Consider the following 26,895-nt stretch of genomic DNA (forward strand, 5'->3'; position numbering starts at 1 on the left):
ATTACGTGCCAGTATTAAGCCCCCCCATCATGTGCCAGTATTAAGCCCCCCCATGTTCCAGTATTAACCCCCCCATCATGTGCCATTATTAAGCCCCCCATCGTGCCAGTATTAAGCCCCCCCATCATGTGCCAGTATTAAGCCCCCCCGTCATGTGCCAGTATTAAGCCCCCCCCATCATGTGCCAGTCTTAAGTCCCCCCATCATGTGCCAGTCTTAAGTCCCCCCATCATGTGCCAGTATTAAGTCCCCCCATCATCATGTGCCAGTATTAAGTCCCCCCCCATCATGTGCCAGTATTAAGTCCCCCCATCATCATGTGCCAGTATTAAGTCCCCCAATCATCATGTGCCAGTATTAAGTCCCCCCCCATTGTAATAAGCCCCCCGCCATTGGGCCAGTAACACTATTGTAAAAAAAAAAAAAAAAAATGCCCCATATATCGTGCCCCAGTAGATGCCCTCAGTGTCCCCCATAATTTGCAAGTATAAAATACCCCTTCTTAGTGCCTCCCGTAGATGATGCCATAGTACTCCTGTCTTAATACTGGAACATGGGGGGGCTTAATACTGGCACATGATGGGGGGCTTAATACTGGAACATGGGGGGGCTTAATACTGGTACATGATGGGGGGGCTTAATACTGGCACGTAATGGGGGGCTTATTACTGGCACGTAATGGGGGGCTTATTACTAGCATGTAATGGGGGGCTTATTACTGGCACGTGATGGGGGGGCTTAATACTGGCACGATGGGTGGCTTAATACTGGCACATGATGGGAGGGCTTAATACTGGAACATGGGGGGGCTTAATACTGGCACATGATGGGGGGGCTTAATACTGGCATGTAATGGGGGGGCTTATTACTGGCACGTAATCGGGGGGCTTATTACTAGCACGTAATGGGGGGCTTATTACTGGCACGTGATGGGGGGCTTATTACTGGCACATTGGGGGGCTTATTAAGGAGTATTAAGCCCCCCCCATCATGTGCCAGTATTAAGCCCCCCCATGTTCCAGTATTAAGCCCCCCATCATGTGCCAGTATTAAGCCCCCCCATCGTGCCAGTATTAAGCCCCCCCATCATGTGCCAGTATTAAGCCCCCCCGTCATGTGCCAGTATTAAGCCCCCCCATCATGTGCCAGTCTTAAGTCCCCCCATCATGTGCCAGTATTAAGTCCCCCCATCATCATGTGCCAGTATTAAGTCCCCCCCATCATGTGCCAGTATTGAGTCCCCCCATCATCATGTGCCAGTATTAAGTCCCCCAATCATCATGTGCCAGTATTAAGTCCCCCCATCATCATGTGCCAGTTTTAAGTCCCCCCCATCATGTGCCAGTATTAAGTCCCTCCCCATTGTAATAAGCCCCCCCCATTGGGCCAGTAACACTATTGTAAAAAAAAACAAAAAAAAAACACTTATACTTACCTCAGTGTCAGCGATGCGATGCAGACTCTTCCTGTGTCCCGCGCTGTAAGGCTCAGGCGGCGCGATGTCGTCATCGCGCCGCCTGCGCCGACCTCTGATAGGCTGCCGGCCTAGTGCCTGCAACCTATCAGAGGAAGGGGAAGGGACACGCCTCTCCCTCCCTGCACCTCCGCTGGCACAGGCAGATTACAATGGAGATGAGCGCAATGGAAGCGCTCATCTCCCTGTGTCCGGCGGCGGCGGCTCACTTAGGGGGGGGGGCATTTTAGTTGGGGGGGGACATGGGGGGGCACAGCATGATGTAGGGGAGGCCGTGGCCCCCTCTGGCCCCCCCTGGCGACGCCACTGAATGTCAGCTAGCTTAATACCCATTTTTCAGGTGACAGAAACCCTTTAAGGCTGACGGCCCATCCCTTCTGGCCAAGAGTGTGCTCACCCAAGGTGTCTGACCTCTCAGAATTGTACCACAGGCCCCCACATAATCAACCACCTCCGGGGCCTCCTTCCAGGAGCAGGCTTTGGACCACCAGAGGCAGTGCCCCGGCTTAGTTGCTTGCCATTCATCCCCTCCTCTTGCCGCAAAAAGTACCCTTTCACCTCCTCACTCGCCTCGACCTTCCTTGACATCATCTCGGCACTGGTCCACCAGTTATTCATGGGGCAGCTCCCATCAACACGCGCCTAAGCCAACACCTTCTGTCTCTAAGAATTTAGCCAGCTTTTCGGCCATTCCTGCCCAGAGGTTATCCCTCCACTCCTCCCCAAGACCTCCATCTTCGGCAGATTTATTTGACAAGGACTCTAGACCACCACCATGGCAGATTTATGTGCCCTCATCTGTTCCTGCCCTCTAAAGCTGATCTCTCCAGTTTTGCAACCAACATCTTGCATGAATGCAAACACCCAGATACTCTCTGAGCTGGCTACCCTTGACACAAGAGTGGCACAAGATCATACAGCCATGTCTGTGGTTGTCAAAGTCTTGCAACACAAGAGCCAGGCTCATAACATCCATCTCTATGCCCTGCAACAACACTTGGATGATATAGAAATCTGCAGCTGCTGCAACAATATACAGATCAGTGGCCTCCCAGAGTCGGTTGCTTTAGCTGACTTACTATCAACAATTGTGGGAATATTCAATAACATCTTGGGCCACCCACCAGGAACTGCCATAGAGATTGACAGAGCCCATCGAGCCCTCAGACCCCCAACCCGGATGGCTCTAGACCAAATCACCGGACAATCACCTTCTTTTTCTTATGAAGCAGCTCTCGTTATGCTGCTGCAGGATCTATCCCTCCATACTCTGTCACAGTGGGCGACTCTACCTCCTTTTTTTTACCTCCTCTGGGATCGTGGAATTCTGTACCGATGGGGCGACCCTTTTGCCCTTATTGCGGGTCCCAAGGGACATGTTGCTACTCTTCGTGATCCAACAGATCTTCCACATTTTCTTCAACACTTGCATTTGCCACCGGTTGACCTGGGTCCTTGGCCTTCCATCCTTCCACCTGTCTCCGCCTCGTTGGGATATCCTTTGTCTTCTCAAGCTTCCAGAATCAAGACCTTTGGACCACCCACACATGCTCTTCGTGGGCGCAGACACTCCGCCTGTCCCCTGCGTGGATCTCTCCCTGACTCCGCTACCTGAAGGACTTGCTGCTGTTGCTGATTGGGACTTTTGACCTATTGCCACAACAGTTGTTTTCTTCTTTTTTTTTCCATTTCTTTAATTCACTTGCTTTTCCTTAGTAGTAGATGGTATTTTTTCAGATGTTGGATTGGATAGGGAATGCCACCGGCCTGCTCCTCGCTGGTTGCTACTTTCTCCCCATAGACTAAGACTATCCCTCAGGACTGTTTTGTTCCTAGTGATTGTCTCTTTAGACCTATTGGTCACATTAGATTGTTGTTTTTCTTTTTGTTGTTCTGGTTTTCTTTTTTTCTTTCATTCAATGGGAAAGGCCTTAACACTCCCAAAAAAAGAATGCAGGTACTTAATCACTTCCATCGCCAGAAGGTACACATTATTTGCTTCCAGTAAACACATTTTAAGGAGGGGAGTGCCCCTGACATTCAGCACCAGCACTACACGACCTGGCACTATGCGAATAACTCAGGGAATAAGACTAAAGGGGTTGCTATAGCATCCATAATTACCATCTCACCAAGTGCTGGGCTGCACTGTCGATGCCGATGCCAGGTAACTTATTCTCTCTTTGTTGATTGGTGGATGTGAATTCACCTTCCTCAATGTTTATGCCCCTAACCAGAACCAGGTTTATTTTCTTTTAGACTTTGTTGATAAAGCCCTGCCCATAGTTTGTTATACAATTGTCCTCTGTGGTGATCTTATCCTCACCCTTGATCCCACACTTGACAATTCAACTGGACAGGCTTCCCTTTCTTATTCGGCCATTAAAAAGGTTAGGAAAGTGCTTCTTCAATTGCAATTATGTGATTCATGGCATATTCAGCACCCTACAGACAAAGATTACACGTTCTTCTTCCCCCCCACACTCTTCCTATAGCCAAATCGATTACATCCTGCTTCAACAACATGCTCCTTCTTGGCTTGACTCCACACACATTGGCAATATCCTGTGGTCGGACAACTCCCCGGTATACTGTTCTTAATCCTTACATCTTCCTTTTCTTACTACATGGGAATGACATGGCGATTGAATGAGTCTCTCCTTCTTGACTCGTTGTGCGTTGTGGACCTCTCACGTACTGTAGAAAACTATCTTACTGATCATTGTACAGACCCCACTTCTCTCCCATCGTATTCTCTCAGCCTCAGTGAACTGAGTCACAAATGCACACCCATTTTATGGCGCAATGCGCCTTTTGGAATCGTCCTATAAGCATATGCTCCAACTTTGCTGAAGCAAATTCTACGAATATGGCAACAAGCGTGGGAGTTTGTTGGCTAGGGCTGTTCGGGAACAATTAGCTGCCTCTCGTATTCCTGCAATCAAAAACTCTGCCGGCCATGTAGTCTATACCCCTGCAAATATTGCCTCCTCCTTCCATTCCTTTGACCTCTATAACCTACCCTGCCCTGCTATGGGCCGGTCGGGACCTGGACCTGAACCCTCTCCTCAGACCTTTAGACTGTCTGAGCTAGAATCTTCTAGTCTGAAAGCTCCTTTTATGGATGCCGAATTGCAGGCGGTTCTTACGTCCCTACCTGGGGTTAAGAGCCCAGGCCCTGACAGGTTCACAGCTAGTTTCTACAAAACGTTCTCTGCGTCTTTCCCCTTTTTTGCTTTGGGTCTTTAACGTGGTGTCTTCTGAGCTCTCCTTTCCAGTCCAAACTACAGAAGCCCATATTGCTGTTATTCCTAAACTGACCCACAAGCATGTGCAAGCTATCTTCCTATTTCTCTCCTAAACGTAGACCTTAAAATGTATGCTAAACTATTAGCTAACAGACTAAATGCCTTTTGGCCTCTGTTATTCACCCCGATCAGGTGGGGTTTGATATTTTAGGAGTGCTCATTGGAGGTCATAAATACAAATGTGTGGCTTTCGTGGATGATCTTTTGCTTTATATAGCCAATCCCCTTATCTCTCTGCCATCTTTGCTCCATGAAATCTCTAGCTTTGGAGAATGGACCAATTTTAAGATTAACATGACCAAATCCAAAGCCTTAAATGTCTCCCTGCCTCGGTATTTAGTCTCTTCGCTTAAAACCTCTTTTCCCTTTGCTTGGCCACCAAATGGGATAACTTATTTGGGTATTAAGATCACCACTGACCTGTCCCACCTTTTTAGACTTAATATTATCCCTCTCCTCCAATGATTTCAGAAAGATTTAGGGTCCTGGCATCATAGGGATTTTTCTGCTTTGCTACAATTAGCATTTTAAAGATGAACCTTTTACTGAAACTTCTCTACTTCTCTACTACCTGTAGACCATCCCCCTCCACATACCATCAGCATTTTGGACCCAGATAACTTTGTTTTATGAGATTTGTATGGATTACTGGTAAACCAAAAATCAGATGGGAAATCTTGACCCTCTCCAAGGAAGCGGGAGGTGTTGGTTTCCCGGAATGTCGTCTTTATTACCATTCCACTGCTTACGCTAGGCTTCTGTGACAAACTGCCATTTGCCACTGGGCATTGTAGAAAACTTATGGCTAGCCTCCTGCCCTACGACTATGGCCCCGGGACATATTACCCTTCAAGAACAGTGTAACAGAACTATGCCGCATGTCTGGACTGTTAATAGGACCGAACACGGTTGGAATTTGTGACAGACCCATCCGTATGGACTAAAAAATGGCACCCAGATAGCTAATTTTATTGTATTTGTGTACTCTGAGCGGCATTCACCTAATGATATGCCCTCAGACTTGAGCTATCTGGGAATAGGTTAAATGTCTGTGTTTGCTGTGAGGGTGTGACATTGTGTGTTTGGGTGGTGATTCCTGTCCTGTTGTTCCCACATGTGTATTGGTGATTTTCCTTTGTCCTGAGAGATAATTGAATTGCTCTTCGGGTGTCTCCAGGGCAGAGAGGAGGAAACCATGATGCATTGTGGGGATGTGTTGTGTCTGTGTGTCCTGGGTGCTGCGTGTCTGTCCTGTGTCGCAGTCCTCCTTCTGGTCCCCTAGGGGCGTGTACACCAGATGGGGACCTGCATAAATACGGGCGGGTAGCCCTCAATAAAGAGTTCAGTTCTTCTTGATCCCTCAAAATGTAGCCTTCTCTCGTTATTGGAGGGAATTGCTGTATCACGCTGGGGATTGCTATGCTCTGCATATTCCCTGGAGCTTTAATCTCTTTCTTCTTGTCCCTGATACCCTCTCCTGGAGGAGAGATCTTTCCCACACGGTCCTGAATGCTGGAGGTTCAATTCAGGGTGGAAGGACGACGGCGCGGCTCCAGTTAAGCTACGACGGTTGTGGAGTCTGCGGTGGTTGTGGTGTCCAGTGCGGTGCTTGTGGTCCTCGGCGCAAGCTAGGAAGCGTCCATTAACGGAAGGTGATCTGTTACATTGGTGGCAAGTGGTGGGATGGCTTCCCTAGTGCGAGGAGCAGCATCCTGGGAACACCAAGCAAAACTGGAATATTGGTATAGTCACGTACGGTTTGACGCTATACTGAAGAGGCGGTTGGCTATCTACGGGCCCCACCTAACAGAGGAACTTGTACCGAAAGTGAGGAGAGAACTGGCGGAGTATCTGAAGAAGGAAGCAGAATATCGGGCAGAGATAGCGAAGTATTCCGTCCCTGCGCCCCAGCAAAAGCGTGAGTTACAGGGGGCCGAAGGTGTCGTCCTTCCCCCCCAGCGGCAGTGTGTACCCCAGGGGGCCGAAGGTGTCGTCCTTCCCCCCCAGCGGCAGTGTGAACCCCAGGGAGCTGAAGGTGCCGTCCTTCCTCCCCAGCGGCAGTGTGAACCCCAGGGAGCTGAAGGTGTCGTCCTACCTCCCCAGCGGCAGTGTGTGTTACAGGGAGCTGAAGGTGCCCTCCTGCCTCCCCAGCGGCAGTGTGTACCCCAGGGGGCCGAAGGTGTCGTCCTTCCCCCCCAGCGGCAGTGTGAACCCCAGGGAGCTGAAGGTGTCGTCCTACCTCCCCAGCGGCAGTGTGTGTTACAGGGAGCTGAAGGTGCCCTCCTGCCTCCCCAGTGGCAGTGTGTACCCCAGGGGGCCAAAGGTGTCGTCCTTCCCCCCAGCGGCAGTGTGAACCCCAGGGAGCTGAAGGTGTCGTCCTTCCTCCCCAGCGGCAGCCTGTGTTTCAGGGAGAGGAGCGCAGCACCCTCTCTCCCCAGCGGCAGCTTACAATAACAAGGGGAGACACCAATCGCCCAGACGGCGCAGATGGGACCGTGGTCTCTGCGCCTGACCTACCGGGATGCTGGACAGCCTGTCCAGATCCCCCACTACCCTCACCAGGACAACAGGAGGAGGGGGTAAGTACAAATTCCCCTCCCCAGTTAACTCCTAACGTGGCCTCAGGGTTAACAGAGGCGATGTTAACCCCTACTGACTCCCATGTTCCTCTGGCTACTGAGCCGGACTATGGTCTCAGCACCCCAGTAGAAGAGCTGGCAGCTGGGCAGAGTGCAGTCGGCCTCTGCCCTCCTTCAAGTCCCCACAGCAAAATACCCAGGTGCAGTAACTGTTTCTTGTGGGTGGGTCACCCTTGTACCTGTTTGTTGTGGGTGGGCTACTCGGGCATTTGGTTACTGTGGGTTGGTGGATCGACTAACGGAGGCACTGACCGACAGAAGGTCAGGTGTCTGGTTAGTCTTCCCCCCAAAGGGGAGATGTGTGACAAACTGCCATTTGCCACTGGGCATTGTAGAAAACTTATGGCTAGCCTCCTGCCCTACGACTATGGCCCTGGGACATATTACCCTTCAAGAACAGTGTAACAGAACTATGCCGCATGTCTGGACTGTTAATAGGACCGAACGCGGTTGTAATTTGTGACAGACCCATGCGTATGGACTAAAAAATGGCACCCAGATAGCTAATTTTATTGTATTTGTGTACTCTGAGCGGCATTCACCTAATGATATGCCCTCAGACTTGAGCTATCTGGGAATAGGTTAAATGTCTGTGTTTGCTGTGAGGGTGTGACATTGTGTGTTTGGGTGGTGATTCCTGTCATGTTTTTCCCACATGTGTATTGGTGATTTCCCTTTGTCCTGAGAGATAATTGAATTGCTCTTCGGGTGTCTCCAGGGCAGAGAGGAGGAAACCATGATGCATTGTGGGGATGTGTTGTGTCTGTGTGTCCTGGGTGCTGCGTGTCTGTCCTGTGTTGCAGTCCTCCTTCTGGTCCCCTAGGGGCGTGTATACCAGATGGGGACCTGCAAAAATATGGGCGGGTAGCCCTCAATAAAGAGTTCAGTTCTTCTTGATCCCTCAAAATGTAGCCTTGTCTCGTTATTGGAGGGAATTGCTGTATCACGCTGGGGATTGCTATGCTCTGCATATTCCCTGGAGCTTTAATCTCTTTCTTCCTGTCCCTGATATCCTCTCCTGGAGGAGAGATCTTTCCCACACGGTCCTGAATGCTGGAGGTTCATTCAGGGTGGAAGGAAGACGGCGCGGCTCCAGTTAAGCTACGGCGGTTGTGGAGTCTGCGGTGGTTGTGGTGTCCAGTGCGGTGCTTGTGGTCCTCGGCGCAAGCTAGGAAGCGTCCATTAATGGAAGGTTATACGTTACAGCTTCTAGACATGATGTGTATTGACACCTCTAAATCTTGGGTGCGCATTGCGCAGGTCTCCTCATCTTGCTCTCTGACAGTACTCCCCTGGTTGGTAGATAGCCAGCGTCGTGTCTAAACCACATTGTCTTTCACGGCCCATCATACTTTTGCGATACTTGCATCCATCAGCCCTCATGCCTCTCTTATAGAACCCAAGGGCCCCCTCTCCCCGATTACTGATAACCCACAGTTTTTCACTGGAAACTTCTCCTCTTCTTTTCTTCAGGGCATAAAAATGCACCCACTCCGATTCTGTCATGTCCTTTCGGGATCATCTTGAACCCTCTGCCTTTGTTGTTAGGGATTGCTAACCCACCAGCATGACACTCCTTTGCATACCTGTAGCTTTAGCATTTTTACTCTTCTCTGCGCTTGACTCATTCCCTCTCTCGAACCCTGTCAGCCTTTGAACAGCTTTGTTTGGCTCCATCCGCGGTGTTTCGGGACATATCATCCATATATAAACTGCTCTTGCACCAACGTTCCTCCCTCCCACCCTCCCTTCTGTCAGGCCTGGGAACGTTACCTAGGTATCCACCTCACGCCTTCCCAATGGAACAAGTGTTTTCTTACATTTCACAAAGCTTTGATCTCCACCAAATCTCAAGAAACTTGCTACAAGATTGTCGCTGGTATAGAGTGTCAACACTTCTCCACAATTGGTTTCCCATGGTCTCGGACCGATGTTGGAGATGTAACATGAAAGAAGACACACTGTTACATATTTGGTGGCACTGTGCTGCTTTACTCCCTTTTTGGGACTTTGTGCACAAGATAGTTCATGAAGTGACTGGCATTCCTATCCCAAAAAAAATTTGCTTTGATACGAAATTTGTCATAAATGAGTCCTTATCAGACTGGAACGGATTACATGGAGTCCAGGAGAAATGGGACTACTTAAAAGGTGCATTATTGAAGGCAACAGAAAATTGCATTAGACTCGTCAGTAAAAGCAAAAAAAGGAGGAGACCAATGTGGTACTCAGCAGAAGTGGCCCAAATCATTAAAAATAAAAAGCTAGCATTTTGTAATTATAAAAAAACCCAGAGCAATGAAGATAAGGAAATCTACAAGATTAGGCAGAGAGAGGCCAAGCAAGTTATAAGAACTTCTAAAGCGCAGGCAGAAGAAAAACTAGCTCAGTCTATGAAAAAAGGGGATAAGACATTCTTCAGATATATAAATGAAAAAAGGAAATTAAAACAAGGAATAACTAAATTAAAAACAAAGGACGGAAGGTATGTAGAAGAGAATAAAGGGCTAGCCGACTGCCTTAATGAATACTTCTGTTCAGTTTTAACAAAAGAAAAAGGAGAAGGACCTCCACTAGAAAGAATGACTATTAAATCGTTTGATGCATGTATCTTTACAGAGGAAGATGTTCTAAGTTTGCTGTCTAAGGTGAAGACAGATAAGTCACAGGGGCCTGATGAGATACACCCAAAATTATTAAAAGAGCTTAGTGGTGAGCTGGCAAAACCGTTAACAGATTTATTTAACCAATCATTAGTAACAGAAGTCGTCCCGGAAGATTGGAAATTGGCAAATGTCGTGCCCATTCACAAGAAAGGTAGTAGGGAGGAATCGAGCAACTATAGACCAGTGAGTCTGACATCAATAGTAGGAAAATTAATGGAAACCCTATTAAAGGATAGGATTGTGGAACATCTAAAATCCCATGGATTGCAAGATGAAAAACAACATGGGTTTACTTCAGGGAGATCATGTCAAACAAATCTTATAGATTTTTTTGACTGGGTGAATAAAATAATAGACGGTGGAGGTGCAGTAGACATCGCATATCTAGATTTTAGTAAGGCTTTTGACACTGTCCCACATAGAAGACTTATCAATAAACTGCAGTCATTGAGGATGGACTCCCATATTGTTGAGTGGATTAGGCAGTGGCTGAGTGACAGACAACAGAGGGTTGTCAATGGAGAACATTCAAAACAAGGTAATGTTACCAGTGGGGTTCCACAGGGATCTGTACTGAGCAGCACGAAATGCCAGCAGAATGCTTGGATGTATAGGGAGAGGTATAAGCAGTAGAAAGAGTGAAGTGCTTATGCCGCTGTACAGAACACTGGTGAGACCTCACTTGGAGTATTGTGCGCAGTACTGGAGGCCATATCTCCAGAAGGATATAGATACTCTAGAGAGAGTTCAGAGAAGAGCTACTAAACTAGTACATGGATTGCAGGATAAAACTTACCAGGAAAGGTTAAAGGACCTTAATATGTATAGCTTGGAAGAAAGAAGAGACAGAGGGGATATGATAGAAACTTTTAAATACATAAAGGGAATCAACTCGGTAAAGGAAGAGAGCATATTTAAAAGAAGAAAAACTACCACAAGAGGACACAGTTTTAAATTAGAGGGGCAAAGGTTTAAAAGTAATATAAGGAAGTATTACTTTACTGAGAGAGTAGTGGATGCATGGAATAGCCTTCCTGCAGAAGTGGTAGCTGCAAATACAGTGAAGGGGTTTAAGCATGCATGGGATAGGCATAAGGCCATCCTTCATATAAGATAGGGCCGGGGGCTATCCATAGTATTCAGTATATTGGGCAGACTAGATGGGCCAAATGGTTCTTATCTGCCGACACATTCTATGTTTCTATGTTTCTATGAATTTATTCGCGCAAATCGAGTAAAAAAAATGTCTATTTCCTGTCTGCAGAGAGCCTTTATAGTGGTGTAGAACACTGTGCCTTGCACTAACACACATAGGGAGTCTGCTGTGGTAGTGAAATAATACTGTCAGTCCATATGACGTGCAGATGACAGGCGTCACTCTTAGAATCACTGCACACTTCACTTATTTAGGCAGTCACGGGGCCAAAACTGACCAAATAACTCAAGTATGAACTCAGCCTTACAGGTCGATGTTAGCGCCAAGCAGAACCGCACTCCTTTTACACCATCGTCAGCTGATTCCCCATAGATGTCTATAGAACCTGTTCTATTAAACGCTTATACAAGTAGAGCCCCCGACAGAGTGGAGAGAGGGTCAGCAGTAAGTTTGTGTTGACGTCACTGATTATTTTGCCTTTCCTCTGATCCGTCAGAACAATAACCCACAAAAAACGTATCCTGTCTGTGGAACATCTGCCTTCACTCGGTCAGTATTTGGTCAGTAATCCATCAGTATTGCTAATGCCAAAAAACAGGAGTGGATCCAAAACAGAGATGACACATGAATGGAATATTTCCATGTCTTCTGTGTTTTGTACCCACTCCTGCTTTTGGATACCAAATCATAAGCCAATTCTGATGGGACCATACAGGTCTTACAGCTGCTACACAGACAGGATCATCTCATTTTTCCTTCCTTCTGACAGATCATCATTTATTTGACCCTTCTTCTGAAGTCAGCCAGGCCGAAAGGCAAAATAGTGGCCCAGTCATGAAGTGGGGAGGGTGGTAACAGCATGAGAAGTCCACAGAGTGGCCCTATGACATAGTGGTGTTGTCCCTGCAGTGGAGGCTGAGGACACGGTGGAGGATGAGGAGGCAGAGCCGGACATTGCCGCAGGACCAACAGCGTGAGAACGTGGAGGCGGAAGCGGCATCACATAGCCAAGTTGCTGGTGTGGCTGTGCAGGAACCAAATTCACCCAGTGGGCCGTAAAGGACAGGTATTGTCCCTGACCGTAGTTACAGCTCCACACGTCGGCGCTGCTGTGCACTTTGGCAGACACCGACAGGCTCAAGGACTGGCCCACCTTCTGTTCTACATGTGTGTGAAGGGCTGGTACTGCTTGGGACTCTCCACCTCGGCTTGGCACAAGCCATCAGTTCTCTAAAAGGTGCAAAGTCCACCAAAAAGGGAAAAGGGAGGGACTGCAGCACCAGCAACTTGGCCAGGAGCACGTTCAGCTTCTGCGCAGTTGGATGATTGCACGCATAATGTTGTCTCTTGCCAATCGCTTCGGTAATCGATTGCTGACGGAATGACTGACGAGGAGGAGCAGGAGCATCAGGACCAGCAGATGATGGGAAGGACAGACAGTTCCCTTTGGCTGAGGTGGTGGAGCCTTAACTGCATGAAATTGGATGCGTGCCACTGGATGATGCAGCGGTTGTTGCGGCAGGCTGGACTACCACATCGGAGTCACGGTTCTCCCAGGCCACTTTATGGTGACGCTGCATATGTTGACGCAGGGTTAGGATTAGGCTTCACCTTCTGGGGGCCACACTTCACCTTATACCCACAGATTCTACATATGGCCATGTTCACGTCCTCTGGCGGCTTAACAAAAAACTGCCACTCCGCCGAGTAGGTGATTTTACCCCCAACACTATGCAGTGACTGACTACTACTGCTACTGCTTCCGTGAACCCATGCACCGCTACTTTCCAGGCAGGTAAGCTCCTGCGAAGCGGGTCATCTACCCTGGGCACGTTTGGCTACGACCTCCCACTGCTGCCGCCCTGCTGACTCCCAGCCACACTAGCGACTTGCTGGCTCCGCCGCTGCCTCACGGGCCCATTGCCACCCTCTTCTCCCGATGATGAAGACCCTTCGAAACCCAGCTCCCAAGTGCGATCAGCTACATCATCATCATTGAGTACTGTCTGCACGTCACTGATGTCCTCTGGGTCAGGAGCCTGACTGCTCGCAACACCACCTCCCACACCACTCTACTCATCACTACTTGCCCGCCTAGTGGAGGAAGCAGCAGCTATCTCCTCCACATCTTGGCTGGGCAGTAGCTGCTGTCTTGTAGTAGCTCGTCCTCACTCTATAGTGGAGCTGAGCCCACAGCATATAGTACTTCTCTGGCTGAAGGAACAGAAAAGGGCAGAGGCAGGTTGAGGACAGGTGAGGTCTCGAAGAGACCCCTGCTGCCACGGCCCCTTACTCTGCTGCCACCTCTGCATGCTCCAGAAACATTTAGGCCTCTGCCCCTCCCATGTGCAGGGCCTGGGACTTCTCTGTATGACATACTGTTAGATCAAATAAATAAATAAAAAGGAAGTTAAAACACCCCAAAAAAAGTCTGCAATTTGTAATTTTCTCACTTCACCACACAACGGATAATAAGCCCTTTTTTTTACCCCACTAATACACACAAAAAAGGGCTTTAGAACATATAACTGCACCGCTGAACGGCAAATATATTTTTCTTTTGCCAATAATACACACCACAAAAGACTTTAGAACATATAACTACACCGCTGAAAGACAAATATATTTAGTTTTTCCACTATAACACGCCACAAAAGGCTTTAGAACATATAACTGCACCGCTGAACGGCAAATATATTTTTCTTCTGCCACTAATACACGACAAAAAAGTGCTGTAATTTTCTCACTTCACCACACAACAGCTAATAAGCCCTTTTTTCCCACTAATACAAGCCCAAAAATGCTTTAGAACATATAACTGCACTGCACAAGGGCAGTGCAGTTATATAAAGCCTGTTATATAAAGCCTGTTAATGCCTGTATCACACAGCACTTGCACCCCAATAGCAAGAACGGTTTGCTGGAATTACAGAGCTGTATAATGGCAATTTGGATCCCCAGTCAGTGCAGCAAGGTGTAATAGGATTGTTGTGGAATGATTCCTCCCTATCCTTTCTCTACACCTTGAATAATCTTTCCCTGAACTTGTAAATAGTTTTTTCACCACAATCAAGTCATTCCTCGCACTGTCCCTAGCACCTGCTGACGTCTCTCCCTGCACCAAGTAGACTGGAAAAATGGCAGAATCCAAGATGGCTGAGGCTATTTATAGGGCTGTGACATCACAGGGCTGGCTGGCTGCTGATTGGCTGCATGCGTGGCATTATGGGTGATCCTGCCTTCCCAGAGTTCCTTGCTCCATGTTCTCTTCTCACACGTGCAGCAGCCATTTTAGGGAAAAATTTGATTTGTTACCAGAAAGCGTGAGGAAATTCGGATTCAGTGCGAAACAAAAAATTTTCGTCAACTTCGATTCGCTCATCTCTAATAGTGACATATAGATCCTGATAGTGACTTATAGATCCTGAAAATGATATATAGATCCTGATAATGACCTATAGATCCTGATAGTGACGTATAGATCCTAATAGTGACGTATAGATCATGTAAGTCATGCATAGATCCTGATAGTGATATATAGATCCTGATAGTGACGTATAGATCGTGTAAGTCACATATAGATCCTGATAGTGATGTACAGATACTGATAGTGATGTATAAATCATGAAAGTCACATGTAGATCCTGACATATAGATCCTGTATGGTGACGTATAGATCGTGTAAGTCACGTATAGATCCTGATAATGACATGTAGGTCCTGATAGTGACTTATAGATTCTGAAAATGATATATAGATCCTGATAGTGATATATCGATCTTGATAATGAAGTATAGATCCTGATAGTGATGTATAGATCATGATAGTGACATATAGATCCTGATAGTGGTATATAGATCCTGATAATGATGTATAGATCCTTATAGTGACTTATAGATCCTGATAGTGACTTATAGATCCTTATAGTGACCTATAGATCCTGATAGTTATATATAGATCCTGATAGTGATATATAGATCCTGATATTGACGTATAGATTGTGTAAGTCATGTATAGATCCTGATAGTGATGTATAGAGTCTGATAGTGATGTATAGATTCTGATATTGATATATAGATCCTGTATGGTGACTTATACACTCACCTAAAGAATTATTGGGAACACCTGTTCTATTTCTCATTAGTGCAATTATCTAGTCAACCAATCACATGGCAGTTGCTTCAATGCATTTAGGGGGGTGCTCCTGGTCAAGACAATCTCCTGAACTCCAAACTGAATGTCAGAATGGGAAAGAAAGGTGATTTAAGCAATTTTGAGCGTGGCATGGTTGTTGGTGCCAGACGGGCCGGTCTGAGTATTTCACAATCTGCTTAGTTACTGGGATTTTCACGCACAACCATTTCTAGGGTTTACAAAGAATGGTGTGAAAAGGGAAAAACATCCAGTATGCAGCAGTCCTGTGGGCAAAAATGCCTTGAGGATGCTAGAGGTCAGAGGAGAATGGGCCGACTGATTCAAGCTGATAGAAGAGCAACGTTGACTGAAATAACCACTCGTTACAACCGAGGTCTGCAGCAAAGCATTTGTGAAGCCACAACACGCACAACCTTGAGGCGGATGGGCTACAACAGCAGAAGACCCCACCGGGTACCAATCATCTCCACTACAAAAAGGAAAAAGAGGCTACAATTTGCACGAGCTCACCAAAATTGGACTGTTGAAGACTGTAAAAATGGTGTCTGGTCTGATGAGTCTCGATTTCTGTTGAGACATTCAAATGGTAGAGTCCGAATTTGGCGTAAACAGAATGAGAACATGTCTCCATCCTCTGATGGCTACTTCCAGCAGGATAATGCACCATGTCACAAAGCTCCAATCATTTCACATTGGTTTCTTGAACATGACAATGAGTTCACTGTACTAAAATGGCCCCACAGTCACCAGATCTCAACCCAATAGAGCATCTTTGGGATGTGGTGGAACGGGAGCTTCGTGCCCTGGATGTGCGTCCCTCAAATCTCCATCAACTGCAAGATGCTATCCTATCAATATGGGCCAACATTTCTAAAGAACGCTATCAGCACCTTGTGGAATCAATGCCACGTAGAATTAAGGCAGTTCTGAAGGCAAAAGGGGGTCCAACACCGTATTAGTATGGGGGCACTAATAATTCTTTAGGTGAGTGTAGATCCTGATAGTTATATATAGATCCTGATAGTGATATATAGATCCTGATATTGACGTATAGATTGTGTAAGTCACGTATAGATCCTGATAGTGATGTATAGATTCTGATAGTGATGTATAGTTTCTGAAAGTGATGTATAGTTCTGATAGTGATGTATAGTTTCTGATAGTGATATATAGATCCTGTATGGTGACTTATAGATCATGATAGTGATGTACAGATCCTGATAGTGACATATAGATCCTGATAGGGATATATAGATCCTGTATAGTGACGTATAGATTCTGTATAGTAACGTATAGATACTTAGAGATATATATATATATATATTTATATTATAGTGGGGTTTTGCTCTGATATACAGGATTAGCGGATGCAGTACAGAGGCAACAACAAGTTCTTTGGATCAAACAGTTTAGTGTTTTATTCACACTTTAGGCAAGTGACAAAACAAGCAGTCATATTCAAGCAAAAAAGTCACCTTGCGGTGTTGGTGGTAATTCACACCATGCGGCACTTCTGCCTCAAAGAGTCCTTGCTCATAGCAGCACCAAGCGGTTTTCACACGAAACAGGTAGCAAGCCTTCATCCAGACACAAGGCTCCCAGATCCCAACACAGAGACATGGCTTCTGAGCCAAGCTGCCTATTTAAAGGGATTCTGTCACCTCCCCTAACCCAAAATCAGATTTTAAAGCAGTCATGCAGCACAGCTTACCTTGAATCGTCTGTGCTCTTCTATCTTGTAATCCGTCCAGTAGTTTATGAGAAAAACTACTTTTATGATTATGTAAATTAGCCCTGAAGGTGCCCAGAGGGGCGTTTTATTCCCCTTAGTGTGCCCAGTAACGCCCCTCTTACAGTGCCCAAAACGCCTTCCTTCCGACTGCCTAACCGCCCACAGCCTCTCATCCCTCTCCTCCCCCTCCCTCACGGCCGAACGAACTCTCGCGCAGGCGCAGTACCCACTGAGGGCTGCGCCAGTGCGATCTGCAGGAGATTGAGGGCAGGAGCTTCATCCTCGTCACTGGGCATGCGCCGAGCCCAGTGACGTCGGATGCTCGCTCTTCCCTCAGTCAGCCTGGGAGGAAGCGCAGAGGATTGCCGATCGGCTGCTGCACCCTGCGTTTTCTCCAGCCTGCCTGCCTGCCAGCGAATTCTTTCCCCACCCTCCCTCCTGGAAACAAATCATTATTACTGGGCTCGGCCCCTCACTGTGTCACATACCCCCCCCCCCTTTGTTCAACCCTGGGGGGGTGAACACACACCAGACAGTGTACCCGGGACAGGGCATCCGCGTTTCCCTGTAACCCTGTAACTGGCCTTCCCTGTGTTCCACCGAAAACTTAACGTTTTGTAGGGAGAGAAACCATCTTTTGATGTGCCCCCGCACCTGGGTATCCCTGGGTGGAGTGGCGCGGGATGTTGGGGTCATTTCTGGAGACCGGGATGATTCAAGCCGAAGTCCTCTTAGTTCTGTCCGCAGGGCCTGTACCACATCCTTCAGGCACTCAGATTCTTCAGACCCTGACCGGTCCCTTGTAGCATGAGTGTACTCACCACTCTCACCACCACAGGCATGTGCTCTTCCTCTCTCTCCACGGCAGCTAGGTAGATACTGTAGAATGTCATGTCAGTCGCCGTCTGGGTCATCTCTTGCAGCTTGTCCTGTAAGAATTTGTTGGAGAGCCCCACTATGAACTGATATCTTAGTAGAAGGTCCACCTCCCGGAAGGCCCCCATGGCCTCTGGGTCCCGCCGCTGTATTTCATTGAGCGTCTCCTGTAAGGCATTGGAGTACTGCATCAGAGTCTCGCCCTCTCGCTGTGGTCAGTTGAAGAAGTGGCTCCGCAGCTGCACTACTTTAGCACGCCCCCCCCCCTCCCCCGTGCTCTCTCCAGCAGGTCCAGAGTGCTGTTCAGACACGGTTATAACATGCAGCTTTCTCGGCTAGCCCAGCAGCCTCCAGGCCTCTGTCTACAGGTAACACACTCCCCCCTTTCTGACACTCTGGGAGGTGCCTTATGCCAGCCTGATTACCTCCAGCTTGTCTCACCTGTGGTGGAACAAGGGTGTGGACCGCACTATCCACGCCTTCCTTGCCTCCAACCTGCGTGAGACCTGTCACTGTCCGTATGACGTGCAAATGACAGGCGTCGCTCTTAGAATCACTGCACACATCACGTATTTGGGCAGTCAGGGGGCCAAAACTGACCAAATAACTCAAGAGTGAACTCAGCCTTACAGGTCGATGTTGGCGCCAAGAAGAAGCGCACTCCTTTTACACCTTCGCCAGCTGATTCCACATAGATTTCTACAGAACCTGTTCTATTAAAACACTTATTCAAGTAGAGTCCCCCGACAGAGTGGAGAGGGTGTCAGCAGTAAGTTTGTGTTGACGTCACTGATTATTTTGCCCTTCCTCTGATCCGTCAGAACAATAACCCCCAAAAAACGGATCCTGTCTGTGGAGCATCCACCTTCACTCGGTCAGCATTTGGTCAGTAATCCATCACTATTACTAATGCCCAAAAAAACAGGAGTGGATCCAAAACAGAGATGACACGTGAATGGAATATTTGCATGTCTTCTGTGTTTTGTACCCACTTTGGACCATACAGGCCTTATAGCTGTTTCACAGACAGTATCTGTTGAACGTCTAATCTTTCCTTCCTTCTGACAGATCAGAAGAAAGGTCAAATAAATTATGTCAGCCAGGCCGAAAGGCAAAATAGTGGCCTAGTCATGAAGTGGGGAGGGTGGTAACAGTATGAGAAGTCCACAGAGTGGACTTTTGACATATTGATGAGGTGGAAGCAGCATGAGGAGACCACAGAGTGGCCCAATGACAGAGTGTGGAGGTGGTGGCTGCAGCAGGATACCACAGAGTGGCAAGGTGACATAGTGTGGAGATGACAGCAGTAGCATCAGGAGACCACAGAGTGTCAAGGGGACATAGTGTGGAGATGGCAGCAGCATCAGGAGACCACAGAGTGTCAAGGTGACATAGTGTGGAGATCGCAGCAGCAGCATCAGGAGACCACAGAGTGGAAAAGTGACATCATGTGAAGATGGCAGCAGCAGGAGGATACCACAGAGTGGCAAGGTGACATAGTGTGGAGATGACAGCAGTAGCATCAGCATCAGGAGACCACAGAGTGTCAAGGGGACATAGTGTGGAGATGGCAGCAGCATCAGGAGACCACAGAGTGTCAAGGTGACATAGTGTGGAGATCGCAGCAGCAGCATCAGGAGACCACAGAGTGGCAAAGTGACATCATGTGAAGATGGAAGCAGCATCAGGAAACCACAGAGTGGCAAGGTGACATAATCTGGATATGTCAGCAGCAGCAGGAGGATACCTCAGAGTGGCAAGGTGGCATAGTGTGGAGCTGGAAGCAGCAGGAGGATGTCACAGAGTGGCATGGTGACATAGTGTGGAGATGGCAGCAGCAGAATCGGGAGACCACAAAGTGGCAAGGTGACATAATGTGGATATGACAGCAGCAGCAGGAGGATTCCACAGAGTGGCAAGGTGACATAATGTAGAGATGGCAGCAGCAGAAGGAGGATACCGCATGGTGGCAAGGTGACATAGTGTGGAGATGGCAGCAGCATCAGCATCAGGAGACTACAGAGTGGCAAGGTGACATAATGTGGATATGGCTGCAGCAGGAGGATACCACAGAGTGACATAGTGTGGATATGGCAGCCGCTGCAGGAAGATACCTCAGAGTAGCAAGGTGACATAGTGTGGAGATGGCAGCAGCATCAGGATACCACAGAGTGGCAAGGTGACATAGTATGGATATGGCAGCAGCAGGAGGATACCACAGAGTGGCAAGGTGACATAGTGCGGAGATGGCAGCAGCAGCATCATCATACTACAGAGTGGCAAGGTGACATAATGTGGATATGGCAGGAGGATATCACAGAGTGGCAAGGTGACAATGTGGAGATGGCAGCAGCATCAGGAGACCACGGAGTGGCAAGGTGACATAATGCGGAGATGGCAGCAGCAGGAGGATACCTCAGAGTGGCAAGGTGACATAATGTGGATATGGCAGCAGCTGTAGCAGCTGGAGGATACCACAGAGTGGCAAGGTGACATAATGCGGAGATGGCAGCAGCAGCATCATCAGACCACAAAGTGGCAAGGTGACATAATGTGGATATGGCAGCAGCAGTAGCAGCTGGAGGATACCACAGAGTGGCAAGGTGACATAATGTGGATATGGCAGCAGCAGAAGCATCAGGAGGATACCAAAGAGTGGCAAGGTGACATAATGTGGATATGGCAGCAGCAGTAGCAGCCGGAGGATACCACAGAGTGGCAAGGTGACATAATGCGGAGATGGCAGCAGCAGCATCATCAGACCACAGAGTAGCAATGTGACAGTGTGGATATGGGAGTAGCAGTAGCATCAGGAGGATACCAAAGAGTGGCAAGGTGACATAATGCGGAGATGGTAGCAGCAACATCATCAGACCACAAAGTGGCAAGGTGACATAATGTGGATATGGCAGCAGCAGCAGGAGGATACCACACAGTGGCAAGGTGACGTAGTGTGGAAATGGCAGCAGCATCAGGATACCACAGAGTGGCAAGGTGACATAATGTGGAGATGGCAGCAGCATCATCAGATCACAGAGTGGCAAGGTGACATAATGTGGATATGGCAGCAGCAGCCTCAGACCACAGAGTGGCAAGGTGACACAATGTGGAGATGGCAGCAGCAGCAGCAGGATACCACACAGTGGCAAGGTGACATGGTGTGGAGATGGCAGCAGCATCAGGAGACCACAGAGTGGCAAGGTGACAGTGTGGAGATGGCAGCAGCAGCTGCATCAGGAGACCACAAAGTGACCCGGTGACAGAGTGGGGCGATGTGTGGCAATACCAGTACCCACTGACGAAGGTGGCTGAAAGAAGGAGCACTTGGCATCAGATGTGTGGCATCAAGCGGGTGGCAGCATCAGAGTAGTAGCTGAGGCAGGTAGTCAGAAACCGGTCTCTTTTTATCAAAGTGTTGGTGTGGCACCATGGATGATCTAATCTGATGCATCAGGAATTGGTGGTTGGAAATCCTGGCTGATCCACGCCTGATTCATCTTGACAAAGGGTCAGGTCTCTCCACATTTTGGGTGGACCGGCGAGTTCTCCTTGGGGTAACTATGGCCCCCACCGCACTAAACACCTGCTCTGATGCCACAATACTGGCCGGGCAGGACAGCTTTTCTTGGGAAACTCTGCTAGTTGCGGCCACAAATCCAGTTTGGCTACCTAGTATTCCAGGGGATCTTCAATGTGGGGTGGCAGGGTGCTGTCCAAATATGCCACCATCTGCTGGTTCAGATCCTGCTCCAGGTCTACCTGCTGCTTCTGCTGATGAGTAGTTTCTTCACTATGCAGGTCAAGAAAGCTACTCATTAGCGACTGTAGACTTAGGCTGCTGCTGATGGAGCTGGTACTGCTCCTGCCACCCCACAGAAATTAAAACGCCCCTAAAAGCGACAAATATATGTTTCTTTTTGTACTGAAATAGGCCACTAAACGCTTTCACCACAATTAACTGCAGAAGTGAAGTGCGTATATATATTTTTTGTAGTACTGAAATACGCCCTATATGCTTTCACCAGAAATAACAGCAACAGTGCAGTGCCAGAGGCGTAGCTAAAGGCTCATGGGCCCTGGTGCAAGAGTTCAGCTTGGGCCCCCCTTCCCTCAGTACTTTGTGGCTAGGGGCAGGAAGGCACATAGCCTTCATGCTGCCTGAAGCAAAAATTGAGACGCCCCACCCCTAGCCAAATTGTTGACCTAACCCCTTCCCTCCTGCCAGTGGTGTAACTTGACCTGCATGCACTTTCTATAATACTGGTGTCTTCTTATGTGGCACAAGGGTCTTTGGGCCCCCTCAGGTTCCTGGGCCCGGTAGCGACTGCTACCTCTGCACCCCCTATAGCTACGCCCCTGTGCAGTGCGTATATATATATTTTTTTTTTCTGTAATATTCCCCTATACGCTTTTAACAGAAATAACTGCAGAAGTGAACTGTGAATATATTTTTGTTGTTGGACCGAAATCGGCCACTGTACGCTTTCACCAGAATTAACTGCAGAAATGCACCGAGAATATAATTTTCTTGTTGTACTGAAATAGGCCACTATATGCTTTGACCAGAAAAAGCTTAGAGTGAAGTGCGTATATATTTTTATTGTAGTACTGGAATACACCCCTATATGCTTTCACCAGAAATAACTGCAACAGTGCAGTGCGTATATATTTTTCTTGTTTTACTGTAATATGCCCCTATATGCTTTCAACAGAACTAACTGCAGAAGTGAGAATATATTTTTTTTGTTGGACGAAAATAGGCCACTATACTCTTTCACCAGGAAAAACAGAGTGAAGTGCGTATATATTTTTCTTGTAGTACTGTAATATGCCCCTATACGCTTTCACAAGAAATAATTGCAACAGTGCAGTGCATATATATTTTTCTTTTTTTACTGTAATATGCCCCTATATGCTTTCAACAGAAATAACTGCAGTAGTGAACTGAGAATATATTTTTCTTGTAGTACTGAAATACGCTCCTATACACTTTCACCAGAAATAACTGCAACAGTGAAGTGCGTATATGTTTTTCTTGTAGTACTGAAATACACCCCTATACACTTTCACCAGAAATAACTGCAACAGTGAAGTGCGTATATATTTTTCTTGTAGTGCTGAAATACACTCCTATACACTTTCACCAGAAATAACTGCAACAGTGCAGTGCGTATATATATTTATTTTTTCTGTAATATGCCCCTATACGCTTTCAACAGAAATAACTGCAGAAGTGAACTGAGAATATATTTTTCTTGTTGGACTTAAATAGGCCTCTATACGCTTTGACCAGAAAAAGCTTAGAGTGAAGTGCGTATATATTTTTCTTGTAGTACTGAAATACGCCCCTATACACTTTTACCAGAAATAACTGCAACAGTGCAGTGCATATATATTTTTCTTGTTTTACTGTAATATGCCCCTATATGCTTTCAACAGAAATAACTGCAGAAGTGAACTGAGAATATATTTTTCTTGTTGGACTTAAATAGGCCACTGTACGCTTTCACCAAAAATAACTGCAACAGTGAAGTGCGTATATATTTTTCTTGTAGTACAGAAATACGCCCCTATACACTTTCACCAGAAATAACTGCAACAGTGCAGTGCGTATATATTTTTCTTGTAGTACTGAAGGCTTTTCATCATAACACTTGCAGCGAAAAATAACAAATAGCTGGAATGACAGAGCTGTATAATGGCTATTTGGATCTCCAAATAATCGTTCCCTGCACTTGTAAATTGCTTTCCTATCAATGTCCCTAGCACCTTCTGTCGTCTCTCCCTGCACTAAGATGCTGTGAAATGATTCCTCCCTATCCTTTCCCTGCACTTATAAATCGTTTTTTCTGTCTTTTTTTCCCACAATCAGGTTTTTCCAATTGCTGTCCCCAGCGCCTTCACACATCTGTCCCTGCACTCTGAACGCTGGAAAATGTCTGACTCTAAGATGGCCGCCGTATTTATAGGGCTGTGATATTACCGGGCTGGCTGGCTGCTGATTGGCTGCATGCAGGCATGTTAATCTGGGTGGTCCCGCCTTCCCAGAGTTTCTTGCCCCATGTGCTCAGTCCTCACACGTGTAGCCGCCATTTTATGAAAAATGCGATTCATTATGATGAAGCGAATCAATAGTAGAATGAAGAGTTGAACACGGCGGCACTACCAGACAAGCAAACAATACCCCAACAGACGGTATGACATCGACCAAACAGCAAAATCTATCAGTGGTGCACAGCATGCAAAAACACAAGTCCAAAGGATGCGAATGATGAGAAAATGAAGATGCGGCACTCACCAGACAAAGACAACAGACAGGCAGGGGAGCGGAGCAAGCCATTCACTGTGGATCGGCTCCCCTGCCTGTCTGTTGTCTTTGCAGTAAGGAATAAAGGATTATCTGGTGAGTGCCGCGTCTTCATTTTCTCATCATTCGCATCCGTTATTAAGAAGCGTCAGGAAATTCACATTTGTTACAAATCAAATTTTTCCTGAAATTCTAAACGAATTCTATTTCATCAGCTTTGACTCGCTCATCTCTAGTTGTGACATCACAGCACTATGTCTGTAGCATGTATGTATGGACAGCAGAACCTATTGGCTACACTATATCACTATCTAACCTACACTGACTGTCTCCCACTATCTAATGGAATTGAATAAGTAATAGGATCCAGATGAAAGCACAGAGTACAGTAATGTCACTGCTCTCTCTCTCAGAACTGCAAAAAACAGCAGAAAATGGCTTCTGGGGAGGTTCTTATATAGTAAGGGGTAGGTAACTTTCCTATTAGTTGTTAGGGATGTTGCTAAGCTCAGACAAAGATATTGCAGCCTTCCCATTGGCCCACAAGCAAGAAGGAAGGTTACTGATGAAAAAAATCTAGAATGTTCGCAATTGCAAAGATACAGCACTATATTCTAAATCTTCGCGAATTCTCGAAGTGCCGATATTCACGATAAAAATTTGAGATTAGAATATTCGTGATCAACACTATACATGAGTTTCTGATCTTCTCACAGCGTTAATTTCCACTGAGAGCTAATTATCTACCTGGCCAGCGGCAGAGAAAAGGGCTTTGGCGGCCCCTTGGGAAATTTCCCTGTAAGGTCTATGGCTGCCCCTGGCTGCAACCGGGAATTCTGAGACAGTTATAAGACCATCTTAATCACTAGGTGTATATAAACCCTTAGGAGTCATATAGCAAATGTGCAAGTCCAGTATTGTGGCGTAAAGAAGTGATGACTGCACAAATTTGGTGCATATTCCTGCGACATTTGTAAGCCTCGCCACTTGTAGAACTGGGGTGAAAGGCAGGACAGGATTTTAGAATAGACCTAAGTCTCATTTATTATGTGAGGTGGGGCGACCCCCTCTACACACTGCACTACTGGGCGGCATTTCATAAATCTGCCGCCACCTAACAAAGTAAAGACATAAAAACCAACAGAAAAGATAAATGTCCCCTTCAGTGAGAAGAGCTCTGAGACAAATGGGCAATGGACTAATTGGAAGAGGCCAGGACACTGAAGCGTAGTTTCCTGTAAAGGGGGCGTGACCGTCAGTTCTAGGGCACTCTAGTGCAGGGGTGCACAACCTGCGGCCCCCAGAGCCATGGTTTGCGGCCCCTGCAATCAGCTGTGTTTCTGCACAGAGCGCCGCACAGCAGATGGATCACAGGCTTTGCTCGTGCACTGTAGCAGGAGCAGAAAGGGTCCCCTTTATTAGCGCTTTTGCCTTCTCCTCTATGAGCGCTGTGCAGTGTAGACCCAGCGATCACGTGATCTCTGGGTGTCTCGGGAACAGAGGAGCGCTGCCCTGGTACAAAGCCTCCGCAGCTGGCTGGTTCCCCTGTAACTGGGGCTCCTTTGGATGCTCCAGTTACAGTAGAAATAGTACAAAAAAAAGTCACTTATTGTCTCCCAAAGGTCTTTCAGTGACCTCTTGGGGACAAATTATGTGGTAAAAATATATTTAAAAAAAAAGTTTAAAAATTATTTTAAAAAATTTGAAAACTAAATAAATTAAAAAATAAAATAAAATATAAAGGAAAAAGTGCTTAATAAAAGAGAGTGTTCACTGTCCCACCACAGTCTTTTTATGAAAAAGTGCAAAATTTAAAAAAGTGACAGTGTCCCCCAAGGTCTTTTTATGACCTCTTGGGGGACATATTATGGAGCAGAAATATATTAAGTTAAAAAAAAAATCATACATAAAAGAAAAGACACCCAAACCAATCAAAACCGTCACCATTACCGCCCCATTCACGTGAAACTTTTCATATTATATAGCAAAATACACAAAATAGAGAACTAATTATAATAATTTATTTTGGTGTCAGTTTGCATATTTAAAGAATAAGGAGCTATAGTTTGAAAAAATCGATACTTTTTAAAAACGTTTTGTATAGTTTCCCCCAAATAAAAATTGTTGCAAAAATTATCTTGGTAGTCCAACAAATAAGATAGTTACAACCATTTGAACCACCGCGCGCTAAATCACAAAAAAGTGTCTGGTCATTAAGGCCTTTTCGGGCCTGGTCATTCAAGCGTTAACCAATAGGCGCCTTCCCCACTAGCAAGGTAATGTGCTTACTGGTTACTGCAGGACGCCTATAACTGGATTGGCAGGAGATGGTGATAACCAGTGAGCTCTGTCCTCTGCAGTGAAGGAAACCGCTGATTTATAAATAGGAGGCAGGATGGAAGGAAATGTCGCTACTTTTCTGGTAAAAATGAGGCCTGGAGCATGGCCTCTGAAATAGAAAATTCATAATTACCTGCTCCACTCCGCTCTGGTCCTCTGCGCTGCCTCCATCTTCCGGTTCCTGTTCTGTTTACACCTGACAGTGCATAACCATGGTCACTTGCACGGCTCCAGTCAATGACT

The 26,895-nt window shown here is 46.9% G+C and overlaps 1 protein-coding gene across 2 annotated transcripts in view; it reads left to right on the forward strand.

Moving 5' to 3' along the window:
• Positions 1–26,895, forward strand: part of LOC121002080 (tyrosinase-like) — a 191,105-nt gene that overhangs the window by 163,029 nt on the left and 1,181 nt on the right. The gene's annotated exons all lie outside the window — the stretch shown is intronic.

The sequence above is a fragment of the Bufo bufo genome, chromosome 5, assembly GCF_905171765.1.
Source record: "Bufo bufo chromosome 5, aBufBuf1.1, whole genome shotgun sequence".
Classification (NCBI taxonomy): domain Eukaryota; kingdom Metazoa; phylum Chordata; class Amphibia; order Anura; family Bufonidae; genus Bufo; species Bufo bufo.